The sequence below is a fragment of the Podarcis melisellensis genome (genome assembly GCF_964234715.1).
Source record: "Podarcis melisellensis genome assembly, chromosome: 15".
NCBI classification, from domain to species: Eukaryota; Metazoa; Chordata; class Lepidosauria; order Squamata; family Lacertidae; genus Podarcis; species Podarcis melisellensis.
The window spans coordinates 11,449,515-11,469,914 of record NC_138532.1 but is presented as its reverse complement, the minus strand read 5'-3'; the positions used below and the strand labels follow the sequence as shown (position 1 = coordinate 11,469,914).

Below are 20,400 nucleotides of genomic sequence, written 5' to 3'. Positions count from 1 at the left end.
TACTTCTGCATGTAAGACAGCAAACTTCCTCCTCAGCCAGTAAAAGCATCCTTTTTACCCTTCCGTAAGTGCTAAGACCATGACTTATGCAGCAAGCTGAATTTTTGACTATGGCAAGGTGGAAGAAATGGATTAACATTAAGAACCGGACATCTCGTTGGATTAAATATTTAATGTTAAAGTGTGATGGGCAGAGTTTCAAGGAGTGATGCGCCGGAGCCTGCAAAGCGTATGGTTGTTGTTTTTTCTCTCCATCTGCTGCTGCTGTGGAATTTCCCAATAGCTGCAGAATAATGGTCTGTTGCAGTGCAGATGTCAGGAGGCGACGCGGCTCAAATCAAAATGTGATCTATTGCAAGAAGCCTCGGCTCCAGGACTATCATGTGCAGGAGGAGACAGCAGCTGTCTTCTGTTATTACTCATACAACGGAAAGTTGGGCCCAGCTCTCAAAGCTGGTCATATTAAATGTCAGCGGGGAAAGGATACTGCTATGTGCTCGAAAAAATGTCATCTCTTTAATCTTCGCCCGCATCCAGCAAGCGATTGGGCCCCGTTCGCTTATTTTCCTTGCACTCTTGCCAATGCATGTAGCAGGTTGGAGGCTGCCTATCTGAGGAACGCTGCCAAGATTTTCTGCTGAAGTATAACTTGTATGTGAACAGAGGGAATGGCTGGTTAGGAAGTACAGGAGAACGAAGATTCTTGTTCTGTTTGTCCATTTTGCTCATAGTTCTGGAAGTACAACAGCAGGGATCATTCAGCTGGTAAAATAAGAGGTGGAGGTGTTGCATAGCATGATCTTTGCAGAGTTAACTCGTGTTGTGATTGACTGTTTGAGGGGAGTTTTCCTCTGTATGTTTGTTTGAATGTCTCCCTGCTATGTGCAAAGCCAGACTTAGGAAAGACATAATCACCTGTTGCTTTCTTATTATACGCTGGTTTTGTTCAGTTTTGCTCAATAAAGTGTTATCGGGATTTCTTTTCTCCCTGGGCTCCATCTGCGTTAATTAAATGACATTGCAAACGTTGGCCAAGGGTAGAGAGCACTGTGAAGACCCTGTAGTTTGGCTCTAGGAGGATGCTATAGTTGGGCTGGTCTGGCAGGAGGAGTGGTCCACATTGTGTTCAGGATTTGCTTGGTTCTGCATACTTGCAGAATGCATGTTTTTCAAACCCTGTGTAATCTGTGAATTTGGGAGAAACCTTTGCCAGGTGTGTACCCAAATACCGTATTTTTCACTCTATAAGACGCACCAGACCATAAGACGCACCTAGTTTTTGGAGGAGGGAAACAAGAAAAAAAATATTCTGAATCTCAGAAGGCAGAACAACAAGAGGGATCGCTGCACAGCGAAAGCAGCGATCCCTCTTGCTGTTCTGGCTTCTGGGATAGCTGCACAGCCTGCATTCGCTCCATAAGACGCACACACATTTCCCCTTACTTTTTAGGAGGGAAAAAGTGAGTCTTATAGAGCAAAAAATACGGTAGTTCTTTTAATCATGGAGATGAGAATGTTGTGTGAAACATCCCTTGTGAAAAGTGTAAGAGTCAGTGAATTGGGCTGGAAACATGCATAAGAAGTCATTGAGGAAAGTCCTCTAATCATCTGAGTCAACAATGTAGAATCTGTGGTCCTCAAGATGTTGCTTCCATTAACCCTGACAGCTGGCCCTGCTGGCTGGGGCCAATGGCAGTTGGTGTCCAACAATGTCTGGAGGATCACAGATCGTGGTCTGAGCAAATGGATGATTACGATGTAGTCCTAGGACAGCAACAACGCAATTTCTGTCTGATGTTAGTGTTCTATGCCATATGCACACAGAGAAGAACAGCCAGTGTGGTTTAGTTCTTACAGTGTTAGGCTAGGATCTGGGAAATCAGGGTTCGAAATCCTACTCAGCCAAGAAGCTCATTGAGTGACCCTGGGCCGGTCACCATCTCTCAGCCTTGCCTCCCTCTCTGGGTTGTTGTGAAGATAATATGGAAAAGGAAAGAGCCATGTGCTTAGCCTCCATGGACAAAAGCTTTGTGTGGTGTTGGGGGCTAAGCAAAATGAGGTTGGGGGCCACATTCCGCTCCCTGGCTGCTGGTTGGTCACCTATGTTTAGGTTGCTGGTATCTGAAAAATGGAAAACTGTTTTTGAAAGAGCATTACCCAGAACTGGTTTTCTGTGTTAGCATATTTTAAAAGATAAAGAAGCAGATTTAGGCTCTTCGCCGCCTTATATAGAATTGCCCTCACACTGATCTTGCTTGGAAATAAAGACAATAGCATGAAGTATTATTGATTGGATTTCTTGTCCACCTTTCACCATAAGATTCCAGGGTGGGTTACAGGAATTTAAAATTCAATATTAAAAACAATTTAAAGCAAATTACTGTCACAGGACTAGGGTGGGTCCTGAAAATATATATCCTCTTGGCTGCCCAAGGCTGAGGGTCTGAGGCTGCTCATATGGAAATAATGCAGACCAAACGTCTTCATTCTTGTGTGTGTGTTTCAGCCAGACCCTCCAAGTTGGAGAGTGGTTCCTTAGACACAATGAACTGCATAAAGAGAAAGAGGTTCTGCAAAGTTGGGGTAACTTCCTGGGTCCCCTTTGGAAACTGGAAACCATAGAAAGTCCCAGAGACTCTTTGGTCCCAGAGCTCCATGGGAATCTGATTACGAAGGTGTATAGAAATAAGGGACCCCTCTTTTCCGAGGTTGAACACTGTTGTGCTGGAAGGAGAGGTAATGGCGTGGGCACATTCTGCATTCCTTTATCCGGTAAATCCCAGGCTGGTTTGGAAATGGAAGTGCCTGGAATGGAAAGTCAGTGGGCTAGTTGGAAATGGCTCTAGGGATCCAGCAGATGGCAACCTTCACTCTGATTCAACAGGAGACCTGCCACATGCCAGCCACACAGAAGACCATCTAGAATAAATAACTGCCCTCTTTCCATCCTTCCATCCCTTCTGGCTCCCCTGCTCTGTGCTGTTCAAAGTGTCGCCCTTCTAGGACATAACTGAACACAGTGGTACCCTGGTAGTCAAATGGCTTGGCTCCCGAACAAATCGGCTCTTGAACGCCGCAAACCCGGAAGTCAGTGTTCCAGTTTGTGAACATTTTTTGGAAGCCAAACATCCGGCATGGCTACCGATTGAGTGCAGGAAGCTCCTGCAGCCAATCAGAAGCCTCACCTTGGTTTTCGAACTGTTTCAGGAGTCGAACGGACTCCCTGTATTAATTTAGTTCAACAACCAAGGTACCACTGTGTCAAGGCTGTCCATGGTCACTTCTAATGGCTTTCTGCCCCTTTCTTCAAGCAGTGTTTAACTGTTTCCATTGCACTAACCATTTCCTTCCTGGGTCTTTTTTTCTTTTCTTTTTCTTTTTTGATAACAATTTATTGAATTTCCCAAAATATCAAAACAACAGAAAAAAGGAAAAATATCATCAACAGATTAAACCATAATGTTTTTGGTCGACTTCCTTCCACTCCCCCTCTTGGTTCTATTATAATATACTTGTTTATGCACATCCATAAAACCTTATATACATAACAATCCAATTTAAAAACCTTCTCCATCTTATTACAAGTGACTTTTAGAAGTTATACTAATGTAAAAGTCTGTACACAAATCTTCAGAAATATGCATCGAGCAATTGTCCTTTTTTTGTAATAATATGTCCTGCATAGTTCAGTAATTTATTTTGCCAATCTTCTTCTTTATCTTCTTTGGCTGAGGCTTTTTCCTTCCATGAGGACTGGCTGGTCTTGGCCTGGCATCCAGTCTTGCATATCAAAACAGAGTCTTTCGTTCAAGCAATCCATCAATTACATCTCAGTATCATAACTTCTGGGACGCGGATGGCGCTGTGGGTAAAAGCCTCAGCGCCTAGGACTTGCTGATTGAAAGGTCTGCGGTTCGAATCCCTGCGGCAGGGTGCGCTCCCGTCGCTCGGTCCCAGCACCTGCCAACCTAGCAGTTCGAAAGCACCCCCGGGTGCAAGTAGATAAATAGGGACCGCTTTATAGTGGGAAGGTAAACGGCGTTCCGTGTGCCACGCTGGCTCGCCAGATGCAGCTTGTCACGCTGGCCACGTGACCCGGAAGTGTCTGTGGACAGCGCTGGCTCCCGGCTTATAGAGTGAGATGAGCGCACAACCCTAGAGTCTGGCAAGACTGGCCCGTACAGGCAGGGGTACCTTTACCTTTATCATAACTTCTATTTTTTAAAACAACAATCAGTTCCCACATTTTCTTCAAATCTTTATATGTCTTTCCCCAGGCCTTTTTGGCAATTTTACATTGCCACCACATAGGGTAGCATCTTAAACCCTTTGCCCTTCCTTCTTGTTTCTTCTCTAACCCAGTCAAAGCCTCCCAAATCATTTCCCATCTTCATCAGTCAGGTCCTCCCATATCATTTCACATGAAATTCCATTCTTGTCTTTGACTATTTTCACTTTCCCAGGTATTTTCCTCAGACCTCGTTTGTCTACCAGTCCCACCTTGGTGGTTTGTGCTTTCACCGCTTTTAATTGTCCCGCAGCCTCTGAAATTTTCTTTTCTTTTTCTGTGTCTGGTTTCCAGCATGGAACCTGCCTAGCGGAAAGAATGTCTCTTGCAGATCCAACGCTGCTTCTGTCTCTACCCCAGAAGCAGGTGCGTTCCATACATGGGAGAATCGCGTTCGGCTGCCAGTTTAAATATAGGCATATCTCTCTGTGTCTGCATGCGCACATCTATATAGGGATCGCTAATTTGCACTTCTGTTGGAAAAGGTGGCAGACATTCAAAATGACGTGGTACATGTTTTGGTAGTGGGAGTGGTGGTGGATGCGGAGGGGTGCTAGAAATCATCTGTGGTCCCAGCGAGCGGCTAGAGCAGTGATGGCCAAACTTGGCCCTCCAGCTGTTGGGACTACACTTCCCATCATCCCTAACCACTGGTCCTGTTAGCTAGGGATGATGGGAGTTGTAGTCCCCAAACAGCTGGAGGGCCACTGGGCTAGAGGATCCAAGTTGAAAGTCGTCTGCACTCATCCCAGGGTCTCCTGCCTCTTGTTTACTTTTGCTTTCAGCAGAGATGGGAGACTTCTGACCTGGCCTCTTAATTATCCCCTTCTACATGGTCCTTGGAACTGTTCCCTAGGTCACATTTCTTACCAGCTTTGGACGCTCCTTGAGTGTGTTTTTTTGGTTGGAACAAGCCTCTGAACTCTTACAGCACTGCTTGCCCGCTTGGATGGCAGATAGAGAAGGGTGTGTGCAGAAAAATGGCGGGCTGTACGACGGTAAAAATGATATCTGTTGCTCCTCTCATTCTTTCGTCTAGCTCAGGGGTCAGCAAACTTTTTCAGCAGGGGGACAGTCCACTGTCCCTCAGACCTTGTGGGGGGGGGGCCAGGCTATATTCTGTGGCGGAAAAATGAACGAATTCCTATGCCCCACAAATAACCCAGAGATGCATTTTAAATAAAAGCACACTTTCTACTCATGTAAAAACACGCTGATTCCCGGACCGTCTGCGGGCCGGATTGAGAAGGCGATTGGGCCGCATCCGGCCCCCGGGCCTTAGTTCGCCTGCCCATGGTCTAGCCCCATCCGCCACTGGCCTGTAGCCCATAGGAACTTGTGAAGAAGGAGATGCAGCCCTTTGGCAGGAAAAGGTTCCCCAGCCCTAGCTGTGAGGGAAGCTTTCTCTCTGAAAGGCTGCCTAAATTGGCACATGCAATTTTTATGCAGATTTGTGCCCTAGGCCTTTTGAGGATCCAGCAGCGATCTGGACAGGATGGAATGTGGCTAAAAGACTAACAGACTGAACCACTGGAAGCAATGAAATTAGACTCTTGTGTCTTCTGTACGCTTAGTTAATGCCTCTTGGGTGTGCTACTGAAAGTGAAGGTCCCTGTTTTTTTTCTCTTTTGAAACCCTGCCCTGGTATATGCATTTTTCCTCCCCTTTTTGTCACAATAAAATGCATAGCGTCAAATTGCAGGGAGTGTTAGAACTGAAATTGTATGCACAACTCTAAAAATGATATTTAGGAATGGTATCAAAGTTGGATTTGGGGCCATAGCATTCCATGTTGTCCATATTCCCTCAGCCCATTCCAAATGGGCCCCCTCTCCCTCAGGAAGTCATGTACAACCAAAAGGCATTAGGTTTTACTGGGTTTCAGGTCTGGCTACTGCTGCTCAAAGTTTATGATAGCATCCAGGCACATTGAGCACCAAATTAATGTAGCTGCCATGTTTTACCATGACAGCATTGGGCTTGCCAAACGTAGATAAACGTTACAACTATATCATACGCTTAAAGCACATGGCTTTCCTTAAAGAATCCTGGGAATTGTAGTTTAGCTTTCATAGCGCTCCAGTTCCCAGGATCCTTAACAAACTACAGCTACCAGGATTCTTTGGGGGAAGCCACATGCTTCAAATGTATGGAATGGATAGTTGCATGCCTTTGGTGTAGTCTCCTTCATTGACAAATTACTGTCATTGTGACGGAAACCTTGTGGTTTGCTGAGTAGTACTTCTGATGGCCTACAAGCAAGGCATTTATTCCTTTAATAATGTGCTGCCCCCCCCCCCAAAAAACCCATTTAATATCTATTTCCTCAATTAAATACTGGATAAAGTTATTTTCCATGGAGTGGCATTTTCAACACCAGCTGTTCCAAGGTAACATTCAAATCTCATGTAACCTACAACCGAAGGATCATTTCTATGTTTTGTCCACTTAGAGATTCTTTTAAAATTTTCACTTTTTAAAAAAAGAATGTTACTAAACAACAGAACAAACAAGAAAAACATTTCACTGTTTTTCTCAATTGTGAACAAGTTATGGACCAACATTTACTGTACCTAACTTTCCTTGAAATTTTTATTCGGAATCCACTGAACTTTATCCTTTAACTCGATTGTCTTTGTTCCTCTTGTTGATTTAAAAAATTTCCCTGGGTTTTTCCGAATGTCTTAAACCCCTTCTTAGCTGACAGCAGCAGATGACTTCATTGACTTGCTAAAACCCCTTTTTATATTCGAATTACTTTTTGCAGGAGAGAATATGCTCACTGCTAATGTGCAAGTCTGTTTGGCACCTTCTGATTTCTCCAGACTTTCCAGTTCAGGAGAGCTGAGAATGTTGTTCTTTCCCTTTTATTTACATTTTGGGGATGTTTCCTTTAAAGAGGAATTTGTAAATCTTAGGAATGTAGCTGCGCTCTCTCTCTCTCTCTCTCTCTCTCTCTGTGTCTCTGTCTTTGTCTGTCTGAAGCAGCAGAATTCTCTCTTGAAAATGTCAGCAAACATTTAAGTCAGCTTAGACGGATATCCCCATGGGTGAGCCTTATTTGTCAATTACAATTCCATGAGAGATGCCAGTTGCTGTTGCTGCCTCTATACTAAATGTACTTGAGAATATGGGGATAATTTTCTGATGTCTTTGTTTTTCAGCGCTGCTTGCCTCATGACAGAACTCACTGTCCTTACAGATAAAGGAATGCTGCAAAATCTGTACAGTGGTACCTCAGCTTACATACGCTTCAGGTTACAGACTCCGCTAACCCAGAAATATTACCTCAGGTTAAGAACCTTGCTTCAGGATGAGAACAGAAATTGTGCTCTGGTGGCAGCAGGAGGCCCCATTAGCTAAAGGGGTACCTCAGGTTAAGAACAGTTTCAGGTTAAGAATGGACCTCTGGAACGAATTAAGTACTTAACCCGAGGTACCACTGTATAGTTATTATGATGCGTAGATACAGGGAAATATGAATCTTCATGTTTAAGAGGAAGTTTCTAGTCCATAGCGATTGCCTTTTGCAACATGAATTCCTCAGTGTTAGGCTTAAACACCAGGGGTGATTGGAAAGGGGGAGGGTAGGCATTACCAGATTTGAATACAGTGGTACCTCGGGTTAAGAACTTATTGTAATTCATTCTGGAGGTCCGTTCTTAACCTGAAACTGTTCTTAACCTGAGGTACCACGTTAGCTAATGGGGCCTCCCGCTTCCGCTGCACCTCCGCCACACGATTTCTGTTCTCATCCTGAAGCAAAGTTCTTAACCCGAGGTACTATTTCTGGGTTAGCGGAGTCCGTAACCTGAAGCGTCTGTAACCCGAGGTACCACTGCATTCCATATCACAGAGATATTTGTTGGGATGGGAAATTCTGTCAGTTTTGATTTCTCCAAATTCCTCATTTTTGTAGTCTTAAAGTTTACTTCTCTAGCATCCATTTGGGATTTTGTTTTGTTTCAAAAATGAAGTCCTCGTGAAAACTGCATCAACATTTTAATCTGAATGTTTGCAAGCGATTTATCTGAATACAATGCAGTTCTGAATGCCATTTCCACTATCCTATGACATTTTATGCACAATATACCCTTAATATAGGCATCTTTGCACACTTTACCTGCCTGGAGTGCAGTGTTACAAAATTCAGAGAAGAATTCGAAGGATGGTTTTTGTTTTGGTTCGCCTACTGTTGTGGGAAGTGAGAATTAGGTAGGTTCATCTTTAAATGAGACCTTAACCCAGTTTATTCCCTTCCCCTGCCAGGAGAAGATTCATGTGTTTGGTACTGCTGCACTGGAGTGCAGAAGAAGCTGAGTTTGCGTTCTTTCTGCATGGCCGCTGTAAACCATACCATAGTGTAATGGTCTACAACAGGGGTGGCTAACACCCTCCAGACTTTGTTGGACTGCAGTTTCCATCAGCTCCAAGAAGCATAGCCCATGTTCAAGAATGATTGGAGTTGTAGTCCCACAATATCTGGAGGGCCACAGATCTTACGCCCCTAGTCAAGAAGATCTTCAATACTGCCAAGTTTCAAGAGCAGTGTCACCTGAATGTGAACATCAGTGCATGGTCTGGAAAAAGTACAGGCAAGATTATTTTGCCTCCTTCTCCACAATTGGCAAACTTGATCTTAAGATCGATCGGCTGTTTCCGTTCATAGCTGCCATCGAGATGTGTGTGTGTAATAGCTTTCTCCATGGTCAGCTCCCAACTGTGGAATGATATCTTTGGTACAGCTGCACTGGAGTGCAGAAGAAGCTTGGGAGATTCTTGTGTGGCATAGTTCTACTATGGAACGGGCACCTGGTTAACCACTGTGAGAATAGGATACAGGACTAGACGGGCCATTGGCTGGATCCAGTATGTTCTTCTCTCCCCCTAGAGATATTTCTGTTGGCCTCATTGTTGGCCTTCAGACATCGAAGATGTTTTTGGTTATCTAGGTTTTTGTAGTTTGAGAACAGGATGTTGACTTCTCAGAAGCAATGTTTGAAAGAGTGTTTTAAGGAGCTGTTAAAATTCCCTTTTAATGTTGTGTTTTATATTATGGTTTGTGATATGATGTTTATGTGTATGTTATAAATATAACTATATTTATATAACCATATTATAAATATAACTGTATTTATAGCTATCCTAAATGAAATAAGTAAAATAATACTCAAACTTGGCAGCCCAAGAGAGAGAGAGTGCTTCTTTTTTGACAACAGAGTTGTAGCCAATGTTTGTCCTATTCAGAGTAGACCCATTAGCACTAATGCACCTAAGCTACTCATGCCTATTCATTCCAATGCGTCTGCTCTGTGTAGATCTAACATTGGTACAACCCTTAATTTAATTTATGGAACTCACTGCTACAAGATTCAATACTCAAACCAATCTGCCCCTTCCCTCTGCGGACAGTCAGCTGGACAGAGAGTTAATCCTTTCTGTTACACTTTGTACATATTCTCTAAAGTTTTCTGAAATCTGATGTGTATGGCGGAAATACCATACAATCCAGATCAGTGGCGTAGCGTGGGTTGTCAGCACCTGGGGCAAGGCAAGTAATTTGCGCCCCCTAACCCGTGGATTTTAGTCGGGGCAGAGAGCTGCAAGTGCGAGCGTGCCCCCCCAGATGTTGCGCCCGGTGCGGCCGGCCCCCCTGCACCCCCCACGCTACGCCACTGATCCAGATTAGAGTCCATGTCCTCAGGATCTAGGAAACGCAAGAGGGTCCTTGAATGTTGCAGATCTGGGGCTAAAGGGTTATTGTGTGTGATTTCCAGGTAGGCATTAAAAAAAAAACAGCCTTCAGAATTTAAGTAGCTATTACACAATTGAGGCCTCTAATTCTATTCCCTTCTGCTTTCATTGTGTTTTGTCCACTTTAACCACAGATGTTATAAGCGACGTGCGCTACCTATTGCATTCCTGCTGCTGCATAATGCGCTCCTAATACAGCATTATGAATAGTTTGCTGATGACGGCAACTTTTCTGTACAAGGAAATCAGACCGCAGGATGAGAGCTCAGATTGAATTATTCTGCTCCAGGACATGAAAGATGGTGATTATATAGCCAGGTCGGTCCTTTCCCCCCTGTAGAACGTTGACCCCCTGCTGATCCCTGACGTTTTCTATTTTTATACTCACTCGGGAGATCATCCTTTTCAACACTTGATGACTAGAGCTTGTTGTCATGGAGCAGGAGAATCCGTTTAATGCGTGGCTCTCTTGGGCTGAGCGGTATGCTTGCAAGAATGTCATTCAGGCATTTCAGGTTTTCCGCTCTTTTCATTTGTGCCTCTTATTTTTGAGCGAGGTGGGAAACCAGTCACTTGTACAGTAAATGCTAATTTAGGGTTCGGGAGCAGGTGACACTTCAGTTGTTTCTGGACACACAACTCCTCTCAACTCTGGCCATTGGACATGCTGTCTGGGGAGCTGATGGGAGTGGGAATCATATTGAGGGCCACAGGTCCCCCATCCCTGTGACAAACCACAATTTGCCAGATTGAGATTGTTAGGCCCTATCTGCACTCTACATGTAAAGCAGTATCATGCCACTTTAATTGACCATGGCATTTTGCAAAGTATTCTGGGGATGGTAGTTTCTTAAGGGTCCTTAGAGTTGTTAAAGGTAAAGGGCCCCCTGACCATTATGTCCAGTCACAGACAACTCTGGGGTTGCGGCGCTCATCTCGCTTTATTGGCTGAGGGAGCCGGCGTACTCGCTGCTCTCTCTCTCTGTGTGTGTATGTATGTATGTATGTATGTATGTATGTGTTTGTGTGCGCACACATTGCCAAAGAGCAATGCAACTTACCACAATACCCATTTTGTGAGGACGAGCATGTAGGCTCCCTTGAACTTAGTGGTGCTTATGTTTGCCTGCATGGAATCAACTTGTAAAGCACATAGAAGATCTTGATTCAGCTAAAACGCAACCTTTAGCTTTCTTGCAAAGAAGTATTTTCTGTTTAACTGGAAGCATGAAGTTGGAGCCCCGTTAAAGGGAAAGACAGCTGCGATCAGGGGCGCCGACTTATAAAAAATATTGGGGGGGCGGGGGCCCATACTGACTTATAAAAAATATTGGGGGGGCCCAAGACCTCCAAACCGCTGCTGCTGGGGAACGAAAGGGGCGAGCCCCGGGCTGCCCCAACCTTAAGTGAACCTGTGAGGGCCCGCCCTTTGCGGCAGCCGATTGGCTGCCGCCGTGGGCGGTGAATATTAATGAGCTAGGGGGAATCCCCGCTTCTCGCGGGGCTGACGCCAGCCCCACGAGATTGTTGATGGGTCGAGAGCCCGCAACCCCACCCCCTCTCTAGATCGGGAGTGGCTTTGTTTTAACTCATTACTGAATGTATTTTAAAAGGTAACTATCGTCAAACAAGGAAAATAAAAAATACCAACATAATTTTGTGATTTTACAAAGCATAATATAACTAATAATTTTCTTAAATTATTGGGGGGGCAGAGCCCCCCCAAACGAATTTTTGAGGGGGCTCGGGCCCCCTCAGGCCCCATGGAGTCGGCACCTATGGCTGCGATGTCATCCACTTGGTTATTTTCTCTGTGTTATTTCCTCTGTACTAACCTGCCACAAGGAAATGTGAAAGCCTCAATGCTGCTTAACCTGGCACTCTGGCAGGAAAAGTTTGGAGCTGTGTTCCCCTGCACTTCTCCCTCGTTGTGCCACTCCATGCGCAGTGATGTACAATTCATGTGCAGATAGGCATGATAGTATTTGCAAAAGTATTCATTGTGCAAATTAATACTTTCCCTGCAGTTGTAAATTGCCATGCCACGCACCCCGATCCAGATTGAGAGAGGAATATTTAACCCTTTGCTCCCATCCATAATGTGCCCCTTAGTATCTTAGTTGCTATTTGCAAGGGAAACTGCTATTGTAGACAACAAATGGGAGTGACCTTCTCACAGCTAACAGTAGCTAGGAGGGAAATCTGGATTGGGACCATGGAAGGGGCAAAGGGCCTCCCTCTCCCGCAGATTGTTTCTTTGGAGGGGGGGAGAGGGTTGTCCTGTGACCTCTGTTTAAATAAAATGTCCAACTCAAATTTTCTCATTTTTCAAATCTTAAATTCTGTTCTCCACATTTTGCAGCAATTCACGATTTTATTCTATTTCTTTTAACAAACCCTCATGAAAAGGCATCAGCCTATTACTGCGAACTTCTGCTAACAGATACATGCTTATACAGTGGTACTTCGGGTTACAGACCCTTCAGGTTACAGACTACGCCAACCCAGAAATAGTATCTTGGGTTAAGAACTTTGCTTCAGAATGAGAACAGAAATCGTGCGGCAGCAGCAGGAGGCCCCATTAGCTAAAGAGGTACCACAGGTTAGGAACAGTTTCAGGTTAAGAATGGACCTTCAGAACAAATTAAGTTCTTAACCCAAGGTACCACCGTATGCAGTTTTTACTAAAATGTGCACATTTTTGCAAGCAATTTCCCAATATATAACGCATTTTTGCATGTTATTTCCACCATCTTCACTTTCATGCACATTTCCCCCTAATGTATGTCACTTCATAAACACTGGGTGGAGATCTGCATTGCAAAATATGAAAGTGCAAATTTCAAAGGATAGTTGTCCCGGTTCACATATTGTTTCGAAAAGTACATATTTGTATAGATTTGGCTTTAAATGCGTCCTGAATTGAATTTCCCCACCGTCCCTCATGGTGGGGCCTAATGACTTTTGCATGGCTGGAAGGTAATCTACAGAGGTTAGAGCAGGGATAGGCAACCTAAGGCCCATCGGCCATAAGTGGCTCACGGGGGTCGTTTTACCAGCCCATGAGCTGCCCCCAAACCAAGCCGCCTGCTCAGCAAGTCCCTGCGCATTGCGCTAAACTGGCACAGCATGGCGTGGGGACTCACTGTGGCGATCACACAGGGTCCCCGGATGTTTCACCGTCTATTGATCCCTGTGCCACCACTTTACTTCTTGCTGCCACCACCCAGGCCCTACCTGGTACAATACTGAGTCCAGTCAGGGTTAAATTGGAACATAAACTTCTGTTTATTTATTGCAGTTTAACAAGAGTGTGGTTTCATAAACGGTATCAGTCCATTACAATCATGGGTTGCCTATCCAGACCTATAACTTCCGCTACCTGCTCTCACTCACTAAACCACCTCTCAGATGTTTACTTGTCTTCCCAGCCCTTAGCTGTTCCTGACTCTGCTTATTTCTCTACACTAACTCAACCTTCCCACAAACTCTATCCCAATTCACTCCCACTCCAACCAACCACCCAACTCCCTACGAACTCCTCCCTTCGCCCCTCCCAGAGTTGGTTTTATAGTCCCTCTGACTCCACCCCCTGGGTTCTGATTGGGTAACCTGTTTAACTATTTCACCTCCAGCACTCACATATGTTAACATCACACTCACTTCCATGGTGCTGGAAATCGCATCTGCGCATGCTCAGATGCAGAAAATCGCATCTGCGCAGACACAAGACACCGGAAAGCATGTCTGCTCAGGCACAGACACTGGAAATTGCGGCTGCGCACGCTCACAACCAGGCCCACGGAGGCATCTCTGCTGGAATGAACCAGTCCAGGTGAGGGAAACCTTGCTGACCCCTGGGTTAGAGGCTCATCCATTGTTATTCCCACGTTTTACATTTGGTCCTGCCCATCATTGCTATGTGGGGCTCTGGAAGCCTGCTCATGGGGAAGTGGTCCTTGAGCTGAAAAAGGCTTCCCCCTCCAGTTTTTGGCCATGGGACCGCTTGTGTATATGACCTCTGTGAGTGAATACCAATGGCAATGTAATGTGCAAATAGAGTAAAAGCCCGAATTGAATCCTCAACCAGTCTGTGCTTTGCAGGCTTCTGGATTTGATTTTAGAGCGAACAGGCCAGCAGGGAAGCAATTCATATACCTAACACATTCCTGCATTATGTTTCTATGGATATTACTTGCAGCAATAATACCTTAATTGGACAATGTACTGTAAATTGGCTCTGAGTCTGTGGGATGTCTTGGGCTATTGTCTCTCCTAGATAATCTGTTTTAAAGCTTAAAAGATTTAAGCTAAATAGATTGATTCCAAATATGTATCTTTATTTTAGGCTGCTATTAGGACTACTTGAAGCATCGTAAACAACCCCCTTTGTGCTCAAGATTTGATGAAGGAAAGGTTTTGCTAGAGCAAAGTCGGCTTCTAATCATTTGATAGATTATTTGGCCATGGGGGGACATCTAGCCAACATGAAGCACACTAAAGTCCTGCAGATTTCAGCAGGAACGATTGTGTGTGCTTCTGTTTCCCCAGTGAAGTCAATGGGAAATTGAAGGTCTTAACTCTGAGTGGACTGTGGCCCTGCTTGTCTTAAGATATACAGACAGTGGTCTCTTAAAATGCTACAAGCCAGGAGATGTCACTGGTTCACAGGACCACTTTTATGGCCTGTAAAATGTCTGTACCTTTTTGCAAGCTTGGGTGCCTGTGAGATGCTGTTGTCTTTCCAGACACCAAACATGCACACAACTGTGCAGTTACTGAACCAAGTAAGGAACGGCACAGCAGCTAAATGTGAATTGGCTAAAACAGAATACAAACTGAAAAAATTAAAATTAGGGTTTTAAAAGGCAGTTGTTTTCCTCTCTCCTTTAATGCATGCTTTCTGCTTCTGTCTTATTTTCTAGACAGAAATTCAGCAGTGCCCTGCCCCTGCCTACAGACTCTCTAAGTATCCCTATTTTCCAGGGACGCCCCTGATTTAGAGAAGCCGTTCTGGTTTCTGATTTGATCCCAGAATGTCCTGTTTTTCCTTAGGACACCCCTATTTTCTTTGGAGAAATGTTGGAGGGTATGGTAGAATGTCCCTATTTTCACTGGAGGGTATGGAGTTATCCAACCCGAGAGCCATCTGAATGAAGGCAATCCTGTATAGGGAAGTTTTTAAAAAATGTTTTATTATGTTGGAAGCTGCCCAGAGAGGATAGCCCAGGCTTCCTCAACCTCGGCCCTTCAGATGTTTTTGGCCTACAACTCCCATGATCCCTAGCTAGCAGGACCAGTGGTCAGGGATGGTGGGAATTGTAGTCTCAAAACATCTGGAGGGCCATGTTTGAGGATGCCTGGGCTAGGGCAACTCAGTGAGATGTGTGGGGTATAAATAGCAAAATTATCATTATGAAACGGGATGCCCCTATTTTCATCAGATAAATGTTGGAAGGTATGTACCTGTGGCAGCCATTTTATGACTGACGCCCCCAGCACTCCCTCAAACAGCTAAATGTGCCTCTAGTTCATGCAGGTTAGCAACCCCTGTAGCTGCATGCATCATAGATCCTGTCATGATTTGGGGGCTCCCCTGGATGACCTCCACAGCCCCCACAACCCTGACATTCTGTGAGAGAGGAGGAGCTTTGAATCGAAGGCTCCTACAGATACACCATTGCATTCGGTGTGAGATTTGAAGTCGCTGTGACAGCGTGCCCTCTCTGTCTCTTGAACACAGTTTATTGTTCTGACAGCGATATCACAATACGGTGGTACCTTGGTTCTCAAACTTAATCCGTTCCGGAAGTCCGTTCCAAAACCAAAGCGTTCCAAAACCAAGGCATGCTTTCCCATAGAAAGTAATGCAAAATGGATTAATCTGTTCCAGACTTTTAAAAGCAACCCCTAAAACAGCAGTTTAACATGAATTTTACTATCTAAGGAGACCATTGATCCATAAAATGAAAGCAATAAACAATGTACTGTACAGTGGTACCTCTGGATACGAACAGGATGCGTTCTGGAGCCCTATTTGTATCCTGAAGTAAATGTAAGATGCGAATGCGTGGGTCGCGTTTTGCCGCTTCCGCGCATGTGTGTGACGTCATTTTGAGTGTCTGCACATGCACGAGTAGCGAAACCCGGAAGTAACGCGCTCCGTTACTTCTGGGTCTCCGCGGAGCGCAACCCAAAAATATTCATCCTGAAGCTACTTCAACCCGAGGTATGACTGTACTATAAAATAAACAAAACAGTAATGTAGATGATAAAAATTAAAATTAATTATTTTTTTTACCTGAACTGATGATAGTCATTGTTTGGATGGGGGACTTTTATCCATTTCTGCAGTCACACAATCAATCAATCAATCACTCACTCACTCAATCAGTAGCTGAACTGGGTTCCACGCAGTCGCAAAACAAATTAACCGAAAAAGCCTCAAAAACAAAAACACAAAATAAACAGCAAAAACAAAAGCTTCCAGAACTTAATCTGTTCTGGATGTCCGTTTGACTTCCGAAATGTTCGAAAACCAAGGCACAGCTTCTGATTGGTGCAGGCGCCCCAGAAACAATAGCCGACCGCCGCACCGGATCTTCCGAAAAACGTTTGAAAACCAGAACACTTACTTCCAGGTTTTTGGCGTTTGAGTACCAAGTTGTTTGAGAACCAAGGTACCACTGTAGAATCTCTTGCTGGTAATATCGCCCTCTAAGAACCCCAAATGCCCATCTTATGGCCACCAGATTCATTAAAACATGGAGGGGGAGGTAGCTCTAAAGGGAAATCTCTCTCTCCTTCAAACCTCTCTTAACGACAGCTGGTCTGCTGAGAAGTTTATTTTATTGTAATTTACTGTCAGCAGTTGGCGAAAAGGTACAGAAGCATGCATATGTGGTGGATGGGTATTTTCTTGGAATGCAGAAATTGGGGAAATCCAATGTGCGGAAAGGCCATGGCAAATAATACTAGATTTTTTAAATAAAAAAAGTTTTTTTGGTACAGGAGGCACTGTAATGAAATACAACTTCAGTGGATTAGGCAAGTGCCACCAGTAATTTTATACATGTAGCTTTCAACTTTAATAAGGTGTTGCAAAACCTATGAAAACACAAGTAAGTAAAAACACATTTCCCCCCCTCAGCCAGCCGAGCCTCTGTTCTCTCTGTTTCTCTCTGTTACAATGTGGTGCTTTGTACTGTAAAGAGAGAGGAGTGGGAGCAGGAGTTGTTAAATCCAATTTGAAAAACTGGTAATTGTCCAATCTCCCCCCTCCCCACCCCAAATAATATATTTATATCACCAATGTATGAAAAGTCCTGAATTGCTTTAGACCACTCTTTACAAATAAGCCGGTTTGTGTTTTGTCGTAGATGCAATCAGCTTCGAGAGAATCCGTCTCCAAAATAGGTTGGGGTTGTTTTTTTTTTCTGGCCATTAAAATCACATCAAGTGAATTCAGGAAACTGGCCCATAATTATTTCCTGTTAAAGTATTAACATGGGAGGTGGCTGCAGAATTTAGAATTTGAGGATTGAGAAAATGATTTAGAGCTTAAGTCTTTCTAGATAATCTACCCGCTGTCAGGAAAATTGGTGAGTTGTTTGGGGAGAGGGATGGAATTAGGAATTTCTTTTTTTATTCTAGCATCGCGCTTGTGTGCAACAGCAGGTATGAAATGATATTTGATGCTGTCTCGTGTCGTGGGCAGATCTCCCTTCCCCAGCCTTGCTTTATTGAGAATTCTTTTTAACTAGAGAAATTGTGGGAAGAAGGTTGCTGATGTTCTGCTTAGTCCCATAGTCATCTAGTTGGTCACTGTGAGAACAGATTGTTGGACTTGATGGACCTTTGGTCTAATACAACAGGGCTCTTATGAGACATCAGGGTTGATGCTCTGGCCATTAACACACAAGGCACATGCTGACCCATGATTATTCTCCATATACATAGAGTATACCAGACCCTCCAAGTGTCCCTATTTTTCAGGGACAGTCCTGGATTTACAGAAGCCGTCCTGGTTTCTGATTTGATCCCAGAATGTCCCACTTTTCCTTAGTGCATCCCCTTTTTCCTCAGAGAATTGTTGGTTTTGCAACCCCTGAGCCAAGGAGATAAGTATACAACCTTTAGAAGACACCTGAAGGCAGCCCTGTGTAGGGAAGTCTTTTTTTAAAAAATTAAGTTCAATGTTTTATTATGTTTTTATATATGTTGAAAACTACCCAGAATGGCTGGGGCAACCCAGTCAGATGGGCAGGGTATAAATAATAAAATTGTTATTGTTATTGTTGTTGTTGAATAGGACATCCCTATTTTCATCAGAGAAATGTTGGCGGGTATGGTACACACAAAGCAAAAAAAGCTATTTGTGAGGCCACCATATGTGACAATTTGCCTTCTATTTCCTCAACAGTATTTAGAAGAGTATTTTATGGATAGCATAAATTCTGGCGGGGATGCAGGTGGTGCTGTGGTCTAAACCACTGAGCCTAGGGCTTGCTGACCGGAAGGTTGTTGGTTCGAATCCCTGCGACAGGGTGAGCTCCCGTTGCTCGGCCATAGCTCCTGCCCACCTAGCAATTCGAAAGCACGTCAAAGTGCAAGTAGATAAATAGGGACCGCTCCGGCGGGAAGGTAAACGGCATTTCTGTGCGCTGCTCTGGTTCGCCAGAAGCGGCTTGGTCATGCTGGCCACATGACCTGGAAGCTTTCTGTGGACAAACGCCGGCTCCCTCAGCCTATAGAGCAAGATGAGCGCCGCAACCCCAGAGTTGTCCATGACTGGATCTAATGGTCAGAGGTACCTTTACCTTTTACCTTTATAAGGTCTGGCACTGAAAAGAGCCCGTGTGGACACAATGCCGAGAAATGCTGGTTCCTGGAAACTTGTCCCCTGTGGTGGAGCTGTGGTCTACATGAAACAAAAGGGGTGTAGTCTCACACCCATCACAGCTTGGACCAGGATATACCTGAAAGACAATCTCACCCTTTATATACTCAACCCATCACTGCACTCTGCAAGCAAGGGCCTCCTGCAGATACCATCTGATCAAGAAGTCCCTTTCCTCTCAGGGGCAGGCATCAGGTCTATAATGCCCCTATCTTGTGGGATTCCCTCCCCTTGAATACTGTTGTTGTTTAGTCGTTTAGTCGTGTCCAGCTCTTCGTGACCCCATGGACCAGAACACGCCAGGCACTCCTGTCTTTCACTGCCTCCTGCAGTTTGGTCAAACTCATGCTGGTAGCTTCGAGAACACTGTCCAACCATCTCGTCCTCTGTTGTCGCCTTCTCCTTGTGCCCTCCATCTTTCCCAACATCAGGGTCTTTTCCAGGGAGTCTTCTCTTCTCATGAGGTGGCCAAAGTATTGGAGCCTCAGCTTCACGATCTGTCCTTCCAGTGAGCACTCGGGCTGATTTCCTTAAGAAAGAAAGGTTTGATCTTCTTGCAGTCCATGGGACTCTCAGGAGTCTCCTCCAATACCATAATTCAAAAGCATCAATTCTTCGGCCACCAGCCTTCTTTATGGTCCAGCTCTCACTTCCATACATCACTACTGGGAAAACCACAGCTTTAACTATCCCCTCCCCTTGAACATCATACTTGTGCTATCTCTGCTGTCTTTTTGTGTCACCCATTGAAGACCTTCCTTTTCCAACTATCTTTTTTCTTTAAGTCAAAGTCTTTCCTAGTCTCCATCTGTATTGGACTTGTTTTTCCGATGTTTTTATTTTATTATCCTTTGTCGTTTGCCCACCCACCCTTCCTGGGCTCCTTTGGGAGGAAGGGTGGGATAGAAATGTAATAATAATGATAATCACATGTGACAATTTGCCTGCTGTTTCCTATGTGGAGGAGCTTTCTATGTGTTCCGTATAACGAGGCCCCTGCAAAGTGTGATGTGTGATACCTTGGCATGCTCCTAAATAGAAAGTGAGCTAGAATGTCTCTGTACGGCAGGCCATAGTCCCCTTAAGCTTCTGAGAAATAGTATTAGGAACCACCCAGCAAGCCAGAAGTCATTCCTTCTCTCTCCTGCCAGAATTCATTTCTTCTCTCCTTATTTTGGAGATAATTTCCTTAATCCCTCTCAAAAATTATATTTCATTTCCACTGTGCCATTTACGAGAACCTTGCATTGTAATAATCAGTGGTGTGTGATCCCATGTCCGCAGTTTGTTGGGAGATTAGTTTCCTTTTCCCTTTTCTTTTAAAAGATATATTACTTTTAGGTTTGTTGCAAGGCACTTTATAGCTTTATAAAGCCCTTAAAATGTTTTTAAACACTACTCCAAGCTTACAGGGCTAGTTTTAGAATTGCAATTACAAGCTTCCTTATCCCCAAGCAAA

At 44.4% G+C, this 20,400-nt stretch overlaps 1 protein-coding gene across 4 annotated transcripts in view; it reads left to right on the top strand.

Annotated features, from left to right (window-relative positions):
* PKNOX2 (PBX/knotted 1 homeobox 2) overlaps positions 1 to 20,400 on the top strand; it is a 440,472-nt gene that overhangs the window by 20,282 nt on the left and 399,790 nt on the right. The window contains exon 1 of one of the 4 annotated variants that reach the window (XM_081891020.1): positions 10,196 to 10,360. The exons of the other annotated variants lie outside the window; for them this stretch is intronic. The gene's annotated coding sequence lies outside the window, so the exon portion shown is untranslated. Of the gene's footprint in view, positions 1 to 10,195; positions 10,361 to 20,400 lie in introns of those variants that run through there. 4 annotated transcript variants of the gene reach the window in all.